Below are 15,160 nucleotides of genomic sequence, written 5' to 3' on the forward strand. Positions count from 1 at the left end.
CTACATGCGTTAGTAGTAGTGTCAAAAACAAAAGAGAGAGCGAGAGAGAATGACAAAAAAGCGAGAAAGCAGTATGTCAGCAATTGCTTTCAAACTGCTTGTATAAATTTGAGCTCATAGAAAGCAGCTTTTTTTCCAAACAGTAAGCAGAAATTAGTTGGTTTAAAAAATTTTTCCCCTTTGCATCTTTTTTTTACAACATTACTATGCTTCATATTCTTCTTTTCAATTTTTTTTTCAAATATACAAAAAAAAAATCTTAAAGAGAATGATGAACCAAATTTCAAACTAAACAACTCAAGGTTTTTGAAGGTCTGACCATGTGTAATTTTTGCACAACAACGTGAAAGAGGAAAAAAAATACAAAATAGAGTTCGAGTCTATTCAAAATATGGGTGCATTAGCCTGATTCAATGAACTGTAAACCAAATAATAGAATATAAAATCTTTTGTCTCGCATGTCTCTCAATGCGTATTATTATTACTAGCTTTTTACAATTACTGATGTAATGTCAAGTGTTGATTTTTTTTTGCCTTTCTTTGTCTATGACACACAAAAAAGCAGTCTGAGGAGAGAGAGAGGTGATAAGTCATTCACATAATCAAACACTTGCAACCATGACAAATTCCCGAATAGGCCTTTTCATTAATAATAAAATAAAAACAGGTCGAAACTCTTCTCTCTGCGCAACGAGAGTCCTTTTGCACCACCTGAATCTAATATGATTTGCATTTTAGAGCACACATTAGCATACGATGTACGAAAAAGAAACAAGAAATTGGTAAAAGGGTTTCCACTACATCAAGAAAAGGGAAGGAACAAGTCTCTTGAAATAAATGTTTTAATATTCACTGCATTAAATCCTTTCCTTTTCGACAACATTTCTACTCCGCTCTCAACTATATACTTACTTTAAAAAGTTGTATATCCCCCTTTCCCGTCACTCCGTTCTGCGATTTTTCACAATAAAAGCGACACAGACACTTATCAACAATGCACACGATGTACACCGAAAGCAAGAGATCGATAGAGAATAAAAATCAAATGAAACGCAAAAAAAAAATCACTGACTAAATTCAATCAAGTGTTAAAAACACATTTGCCCTTCAGACTCTTTTTTTTATTATTATTATTCTATATATATTCGATCAACAATAATAATAGAATATTTACAAATAAGTCACCCCAATAACCGATAAAGGAATGTTGCTGCGTGCCTCGTCGTTGGCGGTGTATGTGTGCAAAAAAAAAAGTCAGTCAACAAAAAAATATCAACACAAAAAATTTTGATGGACAAAAACTATCATCGTCGTACAGTCGTCTATGTAGAATAAAATATAATATTGCAGCAATACGCGACATGAATTTATTTCACGTAATTTTCTCGTGCTTTTTTTGTTATCAATGTCGACTGAGAGTAGAGGCAGAGAATCACAAATAGATTCGCTTCTTGTCACGTCTAATACGTCAAAATTGTCATTTCATTCGTTTTTATTATATTTTTTTTCGTTGTTGTTGCGCTGTTGCTGTTTTTTTTTGTAGAATATTGATTTTTTATTTTATTATTTACTTATTTTTATTATTATTTTTTTTTTTATCAATATTAAGTTAACTTTTTTTTATACTAAAAATAGAATAAAATTAATAATTATTAATAAATTTTATTTTAGCTTGAAAATTATTTTTTTGCTATCTAGAGATCTGATAAAAAAAAATTGGGAAAATAATTAATTTAAAATTTAATTAATTTTTTATAATATTTAAAAATATATAAAATATTAAAAAAATAAATAAATATATAATAATGAACAATAAAATAATTTTTAATAAAACTTTTAATATAAACATTTATAATATTTCAAAATATTTTTTGTTTTATAAAAAAATAAAATTTTTAAATTTTCAGTAATTAATTTGGATGACTTTTATTTAATTTTTTTTTAATAAAATATTTTTAGTTTATTTAATAAAAATATATTTAATAAAAAAATATTATAAAACTAATCAAATAAATTTAAAAAAAAAAAATAAAAAATATATTTTTTAATAATAATATTTTTTTATTTTGACTAAATTATGTCATTTAATTATTTACTTATTTAATTAATATTTTTATTTTATAAAAAAAAACAACTCTAAATTTAAGATATTAATAAAAATATAATATTTATAAAATATTATGAAGAATTAGTTTTAATAATTTTTACTTATTTCTTTTTTTAATAAAATATTTTTAAAATAATACAAAAAAAGAAAAAAAAATTGATTATCTTAAAAAAATAATTAATTAAATGATCAAATAAAAAAATTTCTCGAAAAGTTTTAGTTTAAATTAATTTTATTTATTTTATTAATTTTATTTTAATTAATATATGTATTATTACTTATAAAAAAAATTAATATTAATTTTAATATTTTTTTAAAATTATTCATTATTTTTTTTCTGAGATATAAAAAAAAGTAACGCGATATCACTATTTTTTCTAATCTCAAAAAAAAAAATAATAATAAAGAAAAATACAAAAAACTTAAGCCACGGTAAATAATAATAATTTCACAGTCACTTAAGTTTTGTCAATTTCCTTAAGTGTTTAAACAGGAGCAGCGCACACACAGGCACCCTTTCTCTCCCATTGATGCCGATGACGAGGACAAAAAAAATAAAAATGCAATTGTAATGCAACGTAATTTGATTATTTATCTTTCTCTTTAACTGAATGATAATTGTGTGACAACAACGAAAAAAAATTAGAAAAAAGAATCTTGAGGTTGGATTTATTTACATTTTTATGTCGCGTTTGTTGTTATTGAAATAAAGAGATGAGATAATTGAATTTTCTTACGGTGTAATTATTCTTTTGTTATCTTTTTTTGATAAAAAAAAGTTTTATTTAGAATTTTTTTTTTCTTCATCGTTGATATGCACTTCCGTGATTTATATTTTTTTTTTCGTTTATGAGAAAAATTTTTTGGTTCTCATGAAAAACTTACCTCTAATTTATTGAAAAATTATCATAAAATTTCTTTTTCCATCATCGCGGTCTATCAATGTCCATCTAAAAAGAAAAAAAAAATAAATTTTTATTAGATTTTTTTATTAGATAACAAAAGACATTAAAAAACAAGTTTTATTTTAAAAAATTCCCGTTTTTCTGGTTATCGCGAGAAATTTTCACACAAAATCACCGTGTATCAAAAATCCGTAGAAAAAGAAAGTTCAAAAGGTGTCCTCTAAATTATGGCGATGACGCTACAAGAAATTTGCTTTTTTTCTCGACCGCTGCTGAGAAACCGGTTCTCCGCGACTACTTTTACTTTTGTATTTTTCACCCCTCGAGAATCGGGAGTTTTTTTTTGTTTTACGAAAGAAAAAGACCCCGCTGATGATTTTTTCGAAAAAAGGTAAGGAACACGTGGTTTTTGTTTGTTGCGTCGTCACCGTTTTTATGACTTATTAAATTCAAGCGAAAAAAAAAATCGTGGAAAAGAAAGAAAAGAAGAAATGAAATGGAAAAGACGCGTACCCTTTAACTTTATTTCTGAAAAAAAAAAATAATAATTTTTTTTTCGGGATAGTTTTTTTTTCGGGCAATAAAGTACGTGTTTAGTTTTAATCTTTTATTTTTATTGTTGTTGTAATAACTATTGTCTATTAGTCTATCTCATTGAAAAAATGCGAAAAAAGGGGTGTAGCGCCACATTTCGAGTTTTTATTGTTGATAAATACTGAAAATTACATTTTTTTTTGTTTCAATTTCTTCCTTTTCTTCTTTTGTCATGGCAAGACGAGAGACAAGTCGTGTCGATGTCATAAGAAAAACATTAAAAGAAGGGTTTACGCAAACCATTCAAATGCAAATTAGTTATGTCACATCACTAATTTTATTGTTTATTTATTGAAATTAATTAATTTGTTACACACAGAAGTTTTCAATGCATTTTTATGAAGAGAGTATCTTCTCATGCGTTCTTTGGAAAATACAAAAAAAAAATTTTAATTTACTTGTCCATCTTTCTCCTTCCTCTTTTTGCGTGAATGACCGTTTCTTGTCGATAAATCTGTCTAAATTCTCATTTAATAATAAAATGAAATAAAAATGTTTTGCTCGCTCGGCATGTCATGTGATGTGACACAGTGAAGCTCGATGGTCCAGCTAGCAGACAGCAGAGGAAATGATTGTCATGCAAAACGTGTCAAAAACAGGATGGAAAAAGTTTCGAAAATCTTATTCCGGTTTGCTTTTGCTGCTCGCCACACTACTCGGGCATCCATATTGGTAGTGGACATTCATTTGGCACAAAATAGTTCGTATCTGCAACATTTTTTTTTTGGTTGGCGACAATTTTATTTTTTTCGAGTTATTTCTGGTTTAAGTGTAGCTACTTTAGGATGGTGCAATTGTTGAAATGGGGTTGTGTCATTAAATATTTATTTTTTTTTAAATCCAGTTATTATCTGGATTTTTATCTTTAGTTTTTAAATTAATTCCTTCTATATTAAAAAAAAACTATTAAATAAAAAAATAATTTAAAATTAAATAAAATTAATATAAAAATCTAATTTTTAAAAAAATAAATCAATTAATTTTATTTATTTTTTAAATTTTTTGAAAATTTTTAATTTTTTTTTTCAATATTTTTTTTTAAATAAAAATATTTGATAATATAAAAATATTTATAATCGACACCAAATTTAATCGAAATTTTTTTTATAATTTTAATAAAAAAAATTCGTTTAAAAATAATTAAAAATTTATTTATTTTTTTAAAAATTAATTAATTGATATTCTGGAAATTCATTAATTTTAAAAATTGAAATTTAAAATTTTTTTTTAAAATTTTAATTATAACAAAATTAAATAAATTATAAAACATCAATAATTAAGTTTAAATTTTAAGCTTTTAATAATCCATTAATTAATAATTAATAAATAATTTTAATAATTAATATTTTATGAATTAATTTGATTTTATGATTTTAATTTTAAAATTTTATCTGAATTCAAAAATTTATTTACTAATAAGAATTTATAAATTTTTTTTATTTAAAAAATTTTTTAAATTAATTTCGAAAAAAAATATGTTTTAATTAAATTTATTGAATAAAAAATTCTATAAATTATCAAAATTTAAATATTTTTTTTTATTTATTTAAAAATTATTAAATTATTATTTAAAAAAATAAATTTAAAAAATTCGAATAATAAAAATCTTTAAAAATATTTTTTAAGATTTTTCAAAATCAACTATTTGTCTGTGAATGTTTTTTAAAAATAATTCTTTTTAATTAATTTTAAATAAATAATAAATTTTAGTAATTCAAATTGTGCTTTAAAACTTATTTAATTTTAAAAAGTTTAATTAATTTCTAAAATATTAAAGTTTAACAAATTTTTATAAATTGATTTTTTTTTAAATTAAGAAATTTTCTAATTATTTTTGCAAAAAAAAATAAATAAAATAAAATAAAAACATTTTTTACAAAATTTAAAAAAAACCTACATTCAAAAAAACCAAATTAATTTTCAATTTAAAATAAAACTTAGGAGGAATAATTTAAAAACATTTCCATCCATCGCATCAACCTCTTAAAATTTTTTTCTCATCGATCAAAGTACGTACGTTGAATTAAAATATAACTTTAATTGCAATGTAATTTGAGAACTCGTTTCCGCTTTCATTCCTTCTTACGCACTAAATATATGCTTCATACTTCATGAGATTTCTTCATATTCCCAAAAAAAAAAAATAGTTGAACAATTTTTTTTTTCATTCAAGTTCTCGTAAACAGCATAATTGCGTTCTGATACCAATCTGATTCATCTTACGTACCAAAAATAAAAAAAAATGGAGGAGGCGCTTGATTTACAATCCCAAAATATTTGTAGGTCACAAATGCAAAACTAACCACAGTTGGATGTCTTGCTGTCTCTTAATTACCTGTTTTCGGAGAAATTTGCGTGAACTTCGCCTTCCAGGTAGGTAAAAACATTAAAAAAATTTAAATTTTATGACTGGAACTTTCAATCCTTCTTTTCCTTGTTTTTGTTTTTTTTTTCTTGAAAGCATTTTTAAAATCCCATTTTGTAAATTTTACGTAATTATCGGAAAATAAAAGCCCAAGAGCCATTCACAAGTCGCCTAATAATGTTCATCAAGTCATCGTCGTCATTCAATATAAATAAAGGCACTTCCATTAAAAAGGTAATTTTAGCATTCAATGTGTCACATATTGGCAAACAAACACGATTCAAGTGAATATTGAATCGAAAAAAAAATTTTTTTTTTGAAAAGAAAATAGCTTTTCATTGCATGTCTGCCGTGAAAGCAAACAGGTAAAAACAAACTCGAGCATGTGTTTAGTATTATTTATAAATAAAAGAAAAGCACTTACATGTGAATATGTGCAACAATTTCCATTATTTTTTCTCTCTCTCGAACATTTTTTTTTTTTTATGAAAATGTGTGGAAAATAAAAATTGAGTTTGTTCCATTAGTTTAATTCATTTTTTAAAATGCTTCCAAGTACTACGTGACAAACGATTTTTTGTTTTGAAAAAAAAGGAGAACAGGCGATTCCAAGTAAGGCGATGAGGGAAGTTTTTCAAAAAATAATATTAAAAAGGAGCCTGTCAAACCATCATTCGGTTCTCATTCATTTTTCTCTCCTTTTCTGATATTTCATCCATTCATAAAATTTGTGATAGACCTGAAAAAATGGCGTCGTCATACATTCATGGAAAGACCAACGACAATCTATCATCAGAAAGGCTGTCAATCAAAAACTCTGTTGAATCCCGAATTTCTACACGAACGAAATATTTTTTCCTCTTTTTTTTCGTCGTCGACGTTCCGTTGGTTAGTTCGGCTGAATCCACGTAACATGCTGCGTAATGTTTCGCTCAAATTATGTTACGACATGCCTGCACGTTCCCTTGTGCAATTTTATTTTTACATTACCCTGATATTTTATTTTAATAAAGAGTGTGGTGAAATTCAATACATTTTCTCGACAAGACGAATGTTTCATGCTGCTTGGAAATTATTACACAAAAAATCCGCTTCTTATGTTCAGTCTGAGGTTTGGACAGCAAAAATACGTGAAAAAATTTCCGATAAATCCTCGAACGTGATTCTGACTAAAATTTCTTAATTAAGATGAACTTTTGAATCTGATCCGAAGACAAAAAAAAAATAAAGGCCAAATATCCAATTACCTGAGTTTTGATCGAATTAGAAAAGTAAGGAACGATTTTTATCAGGAAAGGAAATCAACAGAAGTTCCCGGTAAGTAAAAAGGTATTTAATACGGTTGAGGTTATCTTATCGAATTACTTCTGCAAAGCAGAGCAACATTTTCGACCTTTATCAAAAATTGCATCTTCGTCTCTCTTTCTCTCTCGTTTTATTTTCTCGGTGTGTAAATAGATCCATGTGGGAATATTTATTGTTTTTGCTCTATGATTTCTGCTCTTGAACTATGATGATGTTGTGAGTTGTGTAATTTAAGGGCATTTTAAGAATTAAAAAAAATTTTTTCATGTCATAAATGTCTGTCATGTCTGTTCATAAATTTTTGTAGAAATTTTCGAGTATTAAAAATATTTTTAAAACATTTATATTAATTTCATAATTAAATATGGAATTTTAATTAAATAAAATTAAAATAAAATAAAATAAATATTAAATAATTAAATATGAAATTAAATATTATTTTAAATAATTAAAAATTTTTATTATTTTTTTACATTAATTTTTAATTTATTTAATTTTTATTAACCAAAATCGAATTAATTTTAAACAACACAATAATAAAAAAAATAAAATTTTTAATAATTCAAAATAAAATAAATATAAATAAAAAAAATAAAATAATAAAAAAAAATAAAAAAATAAAATAAATTAAAAAATTAAATAAATAAAAATAATTTAAATAAATAAATAAAATTATTTTAAAATTTCTTTAAAAAAAATCGAACTATTAAATAACAAAATAATAATGAAACAAAAAAAAAATTAGTTTCCAATCTAAAAAAAATAGGAATATATTTTAAAAAATGTATAAAAAATTTACTTTATTTAATTTAATTAATTAAATAATTGATTCGAATAATAAACTATTTTTAAAAAATAAATAAATAAATATTTTAAAATAAATTAAATTAATTATTAATTAATTAAATAATTTAATAAATTAGAATGATCAAATGAAATTAATTTAAAAATTAATCAATTTAAAAAAAATTACTCAAAAAGATTTACATTTCATTTTATTTTTAAATTATTTTATTTTAGAAATTATATTTTTTAAAGAATTTTTTTTTTAAATTTTAGATTTTTTTTCAAAATTATTTAATTAATTAATTAAATTTATTAATAAAATTAAATAAAAAAATTTAAAACAATTTAAAAAAAAATATTGAAATAAAATTAAATTAGAAAAATTATTATTAAATTATTAAAAAATTAAATAAGATTAAATATTAAAATTTAAGAAAATTTAAAAAAATTATTTCAATTTTTAACTAAATGTTTAAATTGAAATAAATTAATTAATTAAAACAATAGAAAATTAAAAAAAAAAATAAAATTTAAAAAAAAATTAAAACTAAAATACGCTCAAGCAATTCAAATCATATAAACTTACAAATCTTACAACAAAAATCTTCATATTTTTTTTTTTGTTTCAAGACATGTTTCAAACAAAAAACATTGAAAGATATTTCCGACAGAGAAAACTCAGCGAAGCATTAATAAAAGTTCTTAAATTTTTGTGTTCACTTCAGAATTAAATTAATTTTAATCTTTAAACTTTACTGCACTGCACAATATTTTTATATTTTTTTTTATGCAAAGCCTTATGGGATGAAGAAAGAAACGCCGCCGCCGACGACAACGACGTCTTCGATGCTTCTGTGCATTAATATTTGTTCTTCTCTTAAAAATTTGTCCGGCACGGATTATGCAACGACATGGAAGACAAAATCCAAGACTAATTAAGTCCTTTTTACAAAAGTTGCACACCGAAGACCGCAAAAATACCGCATCTTATGAGCTCCAATTATGACTCCCTTTTGGATTTTGTTTGGTTTTCTTCGCCAAAGCGAAAATAGAAGAGAGAAAATAGACAAAGAAAATTCTTCTTCTTTGTATCTTGGGGCGCATTTTATCCGTCTTTGTAGTCAGCTTTTCATGGACATTGGCGACAACGACGACGACGACGACATTAATTGATGATACTTGTTAGTCGTCCGTTTGTCAAAGCAATTACGTTTAATTGAAAAATTGATATCAATTACCATTAGTTTCAATTATTTCCTTTGGTTCATCTGAGCAAATCTCTCGATTTTGAGCGTTTCTGTCGTGAAATTGAATTTTCTACCCCCAACTCGAAAAAAAATTGCAGGTAAAAAAAGGACAAAAGGATAAGGATCAGGTACAATAATTTTTACGAAATTTTTTTTTCGGGTTCCAGGTGGTCTGCAAAATGATTTCCATGAAATAGTTGATGAATAAATTGACAGAAAATGGCAAAAAAAAAATTAATTTAAAAATTAAAAAAAATGCGAAGGACGTTGATTGATAAGGCTTAAGAATTTTAATTTTATGATGGATTTATCCCGGAAGATTATTGTTGCAAATTTTCACTAAAATTACCGTGTTTTTATTTTTTCCGTAATTTTTTTTTAAATTTGTGACATTTACCTTTTTTATTTTTTGCTGTAAATAAACGAGCAAAAATCGGAGCACCAGTACAATAATTTTGCGCAAATTTATTATCCTCCTTCCAAGAACCATATATCAACTTTTGTGCCTTTCTCTACGTCCTTCGTTCTTATCCTTTAGACACATCTCCATGCACACACACGAAATTTTTGCCATTTTTCGTCTTACCTCCTTCGTCTTCATTTTTTTTTCTTCAGGATTTTGTCTCAGCAAACTAACGACGATTTTTCAAAATGATAAATGTTTTTTCTTCTTCTTCGGAGTGAAACATTTACCTGTGTGTCGCAATTGTTTTCGTCGTTCGTCGTCTTGTAAGGACTTTAAGGATGCAAAAAAAATTACTCCTACAGCGATTTGTTTTAATTTTGTAAGCTCAGATTTTTTCAAAAAAAAAAAACTTTTCTTTAAAAATTGTCTCGCAAACCTCAAGACTTGACCGAAAAACTAGTAAAACAGGTTGCGTCAGATGTTAATTTTTATGCGCGCAAGGGGTGATTTTATCCCCTAATTTATTTTTGAAAGAAAGAAATCTAGCGAAAGCAAAAACCTGTATTTTTTATCTTACGTCGTCGTCGTCGTTTTTTTTGCTCTCTTGATTAACATAATTTAACACGGTTTTTTTTTAAAAGGAGAGAAGTAAGTTGGAAGCCATTAATAAGGAGGTTCGCGCAACATAAAATTCGAAAGGAAAGAAAATAACAATGTCGTCGTTTGTTTGGATGGAAGCCAGTGGCGTTTTTTTTTCTTCTTGTAGCGAATTTAATTTTTTTTTCACGGCATTTCTTCAAAGTTTTAAGTTTATATTTCTTAAATTTTTTGTTTTTAATTTTTTTTTAATATTTTGAGCTCTTTGATGAGAGTTTTGCGTAAAATTAAATTAAAGTTGACCTTCTTATAAGAAAAAATCTTTCAAATTGTAACAATAGACAATTTTTGCTCAATTTATGACTTTCTATTCAATTCAGGAATGAACACCTGTAAAAATTGCAGAAAAAGACATGAAAGTTTTCTGTAAAGAAAAAGGAAACAATTCAAATCTTTTAACAATTTAAGTCAAATATTATAAAATAAAAGTTACAATTTTTATATGAAATTCAATTCAAAAATTAAAATTTTATTTCATTTCAACTAAAAAATCTAAAAAAATATCAGAAAAAAATATTTTATAGAATTAAAATTTCAATGAAAAAAAAATTAATTTAAAGCATTGTATAATTTATGACTTTTTTTCATAAATTAAATTTAAATGAAATTTTTTTAAAAAAATTTAAAAAATAATTAAGGCATAAATAATTTATGACTTTTTTGACAAACAAATTTTATTTAAATCAATTTTTAAAATTAATAAAAAAATATTTTAAAAAAATTTTAAATAATTTTTATTAATTTATTACTAATTTTTATTATTTTATTAATTTAATTAATTTTTAAAATTTTTTATTTTTTTTTAAAATTAATTTTTAATTAATTTATTAATTTAATAATAATAATTTTAAATTATTTTTTAATAAATTAAAAATTTTTATAAAAATATTAATTTTAATTTAATTTTTTTTTTTAATAAAATTTAAAAATTTTAATTATTTTTTTTTATTAAAAATAACAAGCAAAGATAAGAAAATCAAACAATATTTTATAATTTTTTTTTCTATAAAAAAATATTTGAGTACACAAAAAATTAGAAATGCTTCGTAAAATTGAGAAAAAATTTAAATTAGAATATTTTATTATTATTAATGTTTTATTTATTTTTTTTTTAATATTTTTGTTTATTTTATTTTTTATTTTATTTATTTATTTTTTGTTTATTTTTGCTGATTTCATATCGAAATTTAAAAAAAAAAAATGATTAAAACTATAATTGAAATTAAAATTAAATTAATTCAATGATTCAAAAATAAATAAAATAAAAAAAAAACATTTCCTTTCCTCTCGTGTCATATTTTAAAACCATCTGCCCAACCATCAACTGTCAAATGACCTACAATGGACCTCAAACTGTCAGAACAAACTCAAAATATTTTTAAAAAAATTAACATGTCAAGAAACAGTAAAATTAACTAAACAAAAAAGTTTTAAATTTAGATCATCAGCATAAAGTCATCATCATCATCAACACACCAAAAAAGCCATCGCTCGTAATAAAGTTCTCTTGCAACATTTGAAAAATCACTTTTTAATTAGAGATATTTTTCATGTCAAAATATTTGAATAGATTTTGTCTTACAATTTTTTTTTCTCGTAGCTCTTTAAATGCGCGTCAAGAAATCTTTTTTACAATTGTTGTCGTGCTTCGTTCGTGAATGAAAAAAAAAGAATATTAATGACAGAATCAGAGCAAGAACACAAATCTGGAGATACGAATTTAAATAAAGGTGCGAGACGAGGGCTAACGTGGCGACGAGAAAAATTTTACGCACTCAGAGATTAAATAAAAAGATATGCAAATGTCTTGATTAGTACTGCTTGATTAAGTCTAACAAGGATTTTCCCTGCTAATATTTTTTTCTTGTTTTTTTTTTATCTTTTTAAGACAAGAAAAGGACAAATTTGCTTCTAATTAAAGGGGCTTGAATTTTTTTTTATAAAAAAATTTAAAATTAAATTGATGATTAATCAAAATAATTTTTTTATTTTGCTACAGGAGATGATAATTATGACTTAATATGCGTATTTGGACTGAAATGATACAAACACGATTCTTGTCAAAGGGAGAGCAACAAAGACGAGAAAAAACATGAAAGATGATGACTTAAAAATATGATTAATAACGTATGACGATCATGATGATGAGTTAAAAAAAAACATTTTGGTCATTAGTCAGTCTTTTAATTCTTAAAGAAATTATTTTTAATAAGGATTTTCTTGCTGCGAGATTTTTTTCCGATAAATACAAAAATTTAATCGAATATGATCAGAGGAATTTCTGAACGGCCGGTCAGTGGATGAAAAGGTTGAAGCGGTAAATTTCTCTCAAACGAGAATGATTAATCGATTTTAGTTTTTTTTAGAATTTCATGCGGCGAGCGCGTCACTCTGTCTGGCAGTTCGCGCTCCTCCGACAACGATGCCACGCTGTCTACCATTTTTTTATTTCTTCACCTTATGGCATCGATTGTTTTAAGCAACTTTCAAGTGTTGAGAACAAAAGATTTATTTTTTTAGACAACTGCAGATAATTTCCTTGCAATCCTCCCATGGATTTAATTTTTTTTTTATTTTTTGAGAACCTTAAAAAATTCGTACCCTTTATAAGATAATAAAAAAAAGACAGGTACACCTTCGCATACAAGAAAAAAAATCTAAAAAAAAATTGATCCATATATCATCGAGAATTCTTTTTTTTTTTCATTAATAAATTCATGTGTGACAAAGGATGCATGGAACCCTCCTACTGCATTTTTGTGACCCAACAACTTGCAGAAAAGGAGAACGTGATTCATGGAAAAATCTTCTTTGTTGAAAAATAAAACTATTTTTACCTGAAAAAAATCGAGCGCAATTCAAGTAAAAAAAAATACAAATAAAAAACTTTAAAAAAAATCCACAATATCATTAATTTTTAGTTTTATCTATTATGTTGTTATATTGTCATATTGGTTGAAGTTGATCGTTGTTGTTGGAGAAACAAATATAATGACAATAAATAAAAATAAAAATAAAATATTTATTGTCCAAAATGGTTCACGTTGCCTTTTTTTATTACAAAACCACCTGAGGCATTGCATTGCAATAAAAATTATTTTTTTAAATTCTTCTGGGAAATTTTTAAGATCGATTTCGTGTTCGAGTGTGGCCTGCAAATCTCTCGGAATTGCAGAAGTTGAAGGATCTTTTTCCGTTTTGATGTGCATTTTTTTGCTTAATATATAAAAATATATTATATAAAAAAATTAATAAAATTAAAATAATTTTTTTAAAATAAATAATTTTATAATTAAAATAATAAATAAATAAATATTAAAATAATAAAAATATTCAAGAAAAATTAATTTTTTTTTTAAATAATTATAATTAAATATTAAAAAATATACATTTTTTTAATTAAAATTTTTTAAGCTAAAATTTTTATTTTTAAAATTTCATAAAAATTTTTTATTTTCCATTATATAAAATTAATCAAACAATAATTGACTATTTTTGTTTTTAAGTCTAGAAAAAAAAATGACAAATATTTTACAGCTGCTAAAATTTTATAAAAAAAAAATCAATTATTATTATAAAAAATTAATTAATTTTGGGTTATAAATGGTTAAAAAATTAACAATTGAAAAAAATTATAAAAAATTATAAAATTTTCAATTTAATTTAATGAAATTTTTTATTTAGTTAAAATTTTTAACTACCTAACAATTTTTTATTTCTAATTTATTTTTATTTTCAAGTAAAAACTGAAGGACTCACGAAACGGGAAAGTCCAGAAAAAATTTAACATCTGCTTGAGTTTTTATAAGAAAAAAATAAATTATTGCATAATAATTTGGCGTTAATGGTTTAAAATCAAACCTCTAAAATAAGCTTTATTATTTTATTTTTAAAAATTTTATGGAGCTCTGATTTTTCTTTGAAATAATAAAATAAAATAAAAATATTTAATAATAAACCTATTAATAAATCTATTATATATTTTTTGTCAGAATCTTGAATTTATTTTTATTTAAACTTATTTTTTTTTGTTTTTAGAAAAATATTAAATAGTCTTACAAATTATATTTAAAATTTTTAATTAGAAAAAAAACGTAACAAATAATATTTTATTTTAAATAATTTTTATTTTTTTTCAATTTTTTTAATTTTAATTTTTTTTTTATAAAATGAAAAATATCCTTAATAAAAAATTTTCTTCCTCATTTAGCAAAAAAAAAAATTGATTCCAAGTTCTTAATATATTTTACAATTCATAACAAAATTTTATGTCAAAACCATTGATTATTTATTACAAAATCTCATGTCATTCTTGCCGTTCTCGAACACAATGACTCCATTCCATTCATTAAAAATTTTTGAATTTCATATTAAAAATATTGGGACGTCGTTTTGACGTATGATTTAAAATTTATTATTTCCTTGTAAGAGAGGGCGGCGTTCGTCAATCAAGGCTGTATTGTTGGGACATCTGTGTTTTTACTTTATGTTTAAATTTTTAGTCAAATCTTGCTTCAGACATGTGTCCTTCAAAATATTTGACATTCAAAAACCTCAAAAAAAAATCCAGTTTCTCATGACTTTTAATGGAAAAACGCAATTTTTCGAAGTAATTGCCAATCAATCAATTTTCCATTTATTTGTTTGAACGATGAAGAAAAAGGCTTTTGTACCAATTTGTGTCACCCCTTTTTTGCGTCAAGTGTGGAATTCGGAGTATTAGCACTTCTAATTACTTTCCATTAGGAGGTTCTTCAACACTTTTGCACAATCGTCTCTTTCTTACCC

General features: G+C 23.6%; 1 protein-coding gene across 1 annotated transcript in view; it reads left to right on the top strand.

Moving 5' to 3' along the window:
• Positions 1-15,160, top strand: part of LOC134832929 (pseudouridylate synthase RPUSD2-like) — a 228,279-nt gene that overhangs the window by 67,087 nt on the left and 146,032 nt on the right. The window lies entirely within an intron of this gene.

The sequence above is a fragment of the Culicoides brevitarsis genome, chromosome 2 (genome assembly GCF_036172545.1).
Source record: "Culicoides brevitarsis isolate CSIRO-B50_1 chromosome 2, AGI_CSIRO_Cbre_v1, whole genome shotgun sequence".
Lineage (NCBI taxonomy): Eukaryota > Metazoa > Arthropoda > Insecta > Diptera > Ceratopogonidae > Culicoides > Culicoides brevitarsis.